The sequence below is a fragment of the Rhamphochromis longiceps genome, linkage group LG2, assembly GCF_057381845.1.
Source record: "Rhamphochromis longiceps isolate RC_006_pf linkage group LG2, R_longiceps_female_GT1.1, whole genome shotgun sequence".
NCBI lineage: Eukaryota > Metazoa > Chordata > Actinopteri > Cichliformes > Cichlidae > Rhamphochromis > Rhamphochromis longiceps.
The window spans coordinates 42,265,550-42,271,549 of record NC_140558.1 but is presented as its reverse complement, the minus strand read 5'-3'; the positions used below and the strand labels follow the sequence as shown (position 1 = coordinate 42,271,549).

At 50.3% G+C, this 6,000-nt stretch overlaps 1 long non-coding RNA gene across 1 annotated transcript; it reads right to left on the bottom strand.

Annotated features, from left to right (window-relative positions):
• Nucleotides 1-3,198: 3,198 nt before the first annotated feature.
• LOC146678013 (uncharacterized) lies at nt 3,199-4,747 on the bottom strand. Its single transcript, XR_014907684.1, has 3 exons — nt 4,687-4,747; nt 4,539-4,609; nt 3,199-3,795 (listed from the first exon to the last, which is right to left on the bottom strand). It is a non-coding gene; the product is annotated as an uncharacterized LOC146678013 (long non-coding RNA).
• Between the last annotated feature and the right edge of the window lie 1,253 nt (nt 4,748-6,000).

The following is a 6,000-nucleotide window of genomic DNA, read 5'->3' as shown; positions in this document are numbered from 1 at the left end:
GGAACCAGTCTCCTGGAGAGGGGCTGGACTCTGTCTCAGTCTGGAGTTGCCCCTGGTGAGAGGCGGCGGGCTGGGGTGGGTATTCTAATATCCCCTCGGCTTGCTGCCGGTACGTTGGGGTTTTTACCGGTGGACGAGAGGGTTTGTTCCCTGCGCCTTAGGGTCGGGGAACGGGTCCTGACTGTCATCTGCGCTTATGCGCCGAGTGGCAGTTCAGAGTACCCAGCCTTCTTAGCGTCCCTGGGGGGGGGGGGGGGGTGCTGGAGGGTGCTCCACCTGGAGACTCTGTTGTCCTGCTGGGAGACTTCAATGCTCACGTGGGTAACGACAGCGAGACCTGGAGGGGCGTGATTGGGAGGAACGGCCTCCCTGATCTGAACCCGAGCGGTGCTTTGTTATTGGACTTCTGTGCTAATCACAGTTTGGCCATAACGAACACCCTGTTCGAACATAAGAGTGTCCATAAGTGCACGTGGCACCAGGATGCTCTAGGCCGTAGGTCGATGATCGATTTTGTAATCGTATCAGCAGACCTGCGACCATATGTTCTGGACACTCGGGTAAAGAGAGGGGCTGAGCTGTCAACTGATCACCACCTGGTGGTGAGTTGGATCAGGTGGCGGGGGAGGACGCTGGACAGACCTGGTGCACCTAAACGCGTAGTGAGGGTGTGCTGGGAACGTCTAGCAGAGGCCCCAGTCCGCGAGATCTTCAACGCACACCTCCGGCAGAGCTTCAACAGCATTCCGAGGGAGACTGGGGACATTGAGTCCGAATGGACCATGTTCAGCGTCTCCATTGCCGAAGCTGCTGCATTGAGCTGCGGCCGCAAGGTGGTTGGTGCCTGCCGTGGTGGTAATCCCCGAACCAAATGGTGGACACCAGAGGTGAAGGGAGCCACCAGGCTGAAGAAGGAGTCCTATCGGGCTTGGTTAGCCTGTGGGACTCCGGAGGCAGCCGACAGGTATCGACAGGCCAAGCGGAATGCGGCTCGGGCAGTGGCTGAAGCAAAAACTCGGGTGTGGGAGGAGTTCGGAGAGGCCATGGAAAAAGACTTTCGGACTGTCTCGAAGAGATTCTGGCAAACCGTCAGACGTCTCAGGAGGGGAAAGCGGTGCTCTACCTGCACTGTGTATAGTGCTGGCGGAGCGCTGCTGACGTCGACTGAGAAAATTGTCAGGCGGTGGAAGGAATACTTCGAGGACCTCCTTAATCCCACTGACACGCCTTCCGAGGAGGAAGCAGAGTCTGGGGATGAGGGGAATGACCCGCCAATTTCCGGGGGCGAGGTCACTGAGGCAGTTAAACAACTCCTTGGTGGCAGAGCCCCTGGTGTTGATGAGGTCCACCCCGAGTTCCTGAAGGCTCTGGACGTTGTAGGGCTGTCCTGGTTGACACGCCTCTGCAATGTTGCGTGGAGATCAGGGGCAGTACCTGTGGACTGGCAGACCGGGGTGGTGGTCCCCATCTTTAAGAAGGGGGACCGGAGGGTGTGTTCCAACTACAGGGGGATCACACTCCTCAGCCTCCCTGGGAAAGTATATGCCAGGGTGCTGGAAAGGAGAGTTTGTCCGTTAGTCGAACCTCGGATACAGGAGGAACAATGCGGTTTTCGTCCTGGTCGTGGAACACTGGACCAGCTCTTTATCCTCTCGAGGATACTTGAGGGTGCATGGGAGTTTGCCCAACCAGTCTACATGTGTTTTGTGGACTTGGAGAAGGCATTCGACCGTGTCCCTCGGGTTGTCCTGTGGGAGGTGTTGCGGGAATATGGGGTGTCTGGCCCATTGCTACGGGCCATTCGATCCCTATACAACCGTTGCAAGAGCTTGGTTCGCATTGCCGGCAATAAGTGGGACTCGTTCCCAGTGGGTGATGGGCTCCGCCAAGGCTGCCCTTTGTCTCCAGTTCTGTTCATAATTTTTATGGACAGAATTTCTAGGTGCAGCCAAGTGGCGGAGGGCTTTCGCTTTGGTGGCCTCAGAATCTCATCTCTGATTTTTGCAGATGATGTGGTTCTGTTGGCTTCATCGGGTGAGGGCCTCCAGCTCGCACTGGAACAGTTCGCAGCCGAGTGTGAAGCAGCGGGAATGAGGATCAGCACCTCCAAATCTGAGGCCATGGTTCTCAGCCGGAAAAGGGTGGAGTGCCCACTCCGGGTCGGGGATGAGTTCCTGCCCCAAGTGGAGGAGTTCAAGTATCTCGGGGTCTTGTTCGTGAGTGATGGGAGAAGGGAGCCGGAGATCGACAGACGGATTGGGGCTGCAGCTGCAGTAATGCAGACGCTGCACCGGTCCGTCGTGGTGAAGAGGGAGCTGAGTGTAAAAGCGAAGCTCTCAATTTACCGGTCAATCTACGTCCCTACCCTCACCTATGGCCACGAGCTGTGGGTAGTGACCGAAAGAACGAGATCGCGGATACAAGCGGCAGAAATGAGCTTCCTCCGAAGGGTGGCTGGCCTCTCCCTTAGAGATAGGGTGAGAAGTTCGGCCATCCGGGAGGGGCTCAGAGTAGAGCAGCTGCTGCTCCGCATTGAAAGGAGCCAGCTGAGGTGGTTCGGGCATCTGACAAGGATGCCCCCTGGGCGCCTCCTGGGTGAGGTGTTCCAGGCATGTCCCACCGGGAGGAGGCCCCGGGGCAGACCCACGACACGCTGGAGAGATTATATCTCTCGGCTGACCTGGGAACGCCTTGGTATTCCCCCGGATAAGCTGGAGGAGGTGGCCGGGGAGAGGGAGGTCTGGGCCTCTTTGCTTAGGCTGCTGCCCCCGCGACCCGGCCCCGGATAAAGCGGATGAAAATGGATGGATGGATGGATGGATATCAGATAACCAAATTAACACTGGGTTACATACCCATCCGTCGGTAAACTACCTGGGCTTGTTGCAGTGACCTGAAGTTACTAAACTTCACGAGTGTATGCAGTCAGTCCAAGAACCGTATAATTATAAATATGAGCGTGTTGAAAGTTGGGCAGCACGCTAACGTCTTTTGTCCACTCTGTGAGCTCGTGAGGGTCTGACCCTTTCACTCCTTTGATTTTTCCTCGTGTCTTTTCTTTGTCTTTTCATCGAGTCTGTCTTTGTACGGACCGGTATTGTTCTCCTTCGTTTTGTACATAACCTTTTTGTGCGGCAAAGAAAAAACAAGAAGGTATTGGAACCGGAGAATGAACGTTTTGCGGTGCTGCAAATGCTTGTGTAACAGGTATTACAATTAAACAACATGAGATATGCATTAAATTATTGTCTCGACAACTTTGGACCAGTATCAGAAAGTTCTAGGTAAGACTATGGAGCCTTGAAAGGATCAGCAGAGAAGGAACCACACAATGATAGATAAGATGTGATTTGAATAGAAACTGTATTGAAAGTTGTAAAGTTTACAAACCCTGCCTGTCTAAAGCCGGCTTCCTACAGTGCACAAACGCACATTAAAGGGCCCAAAAATAAAATCAAAACAACATCCTCTTTAAGGAAATTCTCCAAAGAGTTTCAATTAAAGAGCTTCCGCTCCCGTTGCTCAGTCCACTTCTCTTTGGGAAGAGAAATTAGAGTTCCTTGTGTGTGTGTGTGTTTCTGTCCATTGGTTCTAACACTACCCGGGTAGATTTTTAAAGTGTTAGTCTTATCTGTATCAAGGAAGGTAGTAATAGTCCTGAGGTTCGCTGAAGATGGATCCCACGGCTGGCCACACCGCACTCGGGTCCGTCGACAGTCACTCTCTTGGGATTGGCTCGCCACTGAACCCACAGGGTTCAGATCTCAAATGATCCAGTCCTGGTCAAAAACCAATCTATGCACACAGTGCAGAGTGCATACATTACTATTTTATCTATTCTTCTTCCATCACTCATCTTTCAGTCAAGTATTGCTCAAGTATAACAAATTATTTTAGTTATACAATGTCTCAACCATCATAAAATAACTTGAGTTACATCACACAAGGTCTTAGTGCAATAGAAAATATACCTTATATTTACCTTTTTGGGAATAAATAAACTTATAAGATTCACTCTCCCATATTTATCCTTTTAACAGCTCGCTTTTAACTGTTCTTCTTTTTAAGATATTTCAACCTGAATTATTTCTCAGAAAAATATATCAACTTCTTTAAACATTAATACATCAACAGGGTAATGAGATCCCTCACATTTTATAATCACATTTTATGAACTTTTTGCATCTTCATCAAATGAATTAACTTCTAAGTCAACAAAACTGAAAGGGTGCATTTAAGCACTACATGACAATATTACTGCTTCTCCAACGTTTTGGAAAGCTAACAAACTCAGATGAATCACAGTAATGTTAGAACACAGAGATCGCTAAGCAGTGGCTTAATACTAGCGGTTAGCTGGGCACATTCTAATGTATACTTTAGCACTTAAAATTAAACATCTGCACATCAGTGATCTTACAGTACTTTAAACATGAATATCACAACTCCGACTGGTTTTGTTTTTTAAAGCAGAAAATATATTAACAGCAGTCAACTACATGTCTTTATGGTGCTAACATTCATGTAGCATCCCTTACCGGAGCTCGTGGTGAGATAGCTCGTCCAGCTGACGCAGCTTCCCACGGCCGTATTTCACAGATCTCAGATCCTAATAAGTAGCCATCTGTTAACAGCTAGTATGTGAAGATAAATTGCGAATTTAACTTTTATTTCAGCTTTTCTTACCAGGATCTTTCAGCTAATTTGGCGGTTGCCTCGTGAGTAGCGGTTGCCTCGTGAGTAATGGCTTCCACAACAGGAAATGTTGACTAACAGAAAGTCACCTCAAGGCATACTCGCCTCCTAGCGGCGGGGAGGGAAAATTACACCTCCAACCTTATGCAGCAGCACAACCCACAAATCTGATGTGGGTTACACTCTCCCCTCCTGAACTCTTGCACGTCCCTGTGCATGACAAGGTTCACACAAATGTTTCTTGGGGGGAAAGGCAAGGGAAGAAGCGGGTGCTTCACCTTCATTTACCATGTCATTCCACGCATCGGTCAACCCTTGGAAGAAAGACTTCACCACGGTGACAATTGGTTTTCCCAATTCAGTGTAGTCGAGCCTCATTGGTGGTTGACGATCCCGCTCAGACCTCCTGACATGGATGTCAGCGTTAGCTCGTTCCTCTACTTCGCCACTCTCCTCTTGTCCTTCAGTTCCAGGATCATTCATCATATCCTCCAACCTGTCCGGGAGGACTGGGATCTCTTTAGGTTGGTCCTCACTTAAATCCTTGACCTCGTTAAACAACTCATCTTCTCCTGAACTGCTATCCAGCGGCATCCTTTGTCCCTCAGATTCAGTGGATGCACTATCATCCATCTTTGCTTCTCCCACAGATTCATGGAGTTCAGGTGCTGGTACGTCCGCAGCAGGAGGTGAGGTCTGACAATCATCTGGAGTCTGCTCGTCGCCACATTGATCTGTTTCATGGTAAATTGATGTGGCATCAGGCATAACATTGGCACCTTCCGGAACATCCGTTGACTCAGCGGAGATTGATGTCAGGTTATTCTTGGCGTGACTGGAACCTAGGTCTCTTGGGGCATTTTGCCTTGCAGCACCCCCAGTCGTCTCAGAGACTGGCTGTGTTTCGAACCAGGCAATGGGAACAATGTCCTCCTCGTCTGAAGACTGGTCAAGCTCCGTTGTGCTGTTGGGAGTATTCTGACGTGTCCTAGGCTTTCTAGCTCGTTTGGGCTGAGCACGCTCCTCCGTTGGTGCGGCAAGAAATCCGCATGGGAGTAAGAGGTCACGATGCAGCGTGCGCTTGGGACCCTCGCCATTCTCTGGTCTAACTATATAGACTGGGAGGTCTCCAGCTTTCTTTACTACCACATGGACTGTGGACTCCCACTTATCAGCGAGCTTGTGCTTTCCTTGGATACGCACGTTTCTGACGAGTACTCTGTCGCCAACGCCTAAAGCAGAAGGACTCACTCGCTTATCAAACCGAATCTTATTCCTCTCAGCTACCTTGGCAGCAGTCCTTGT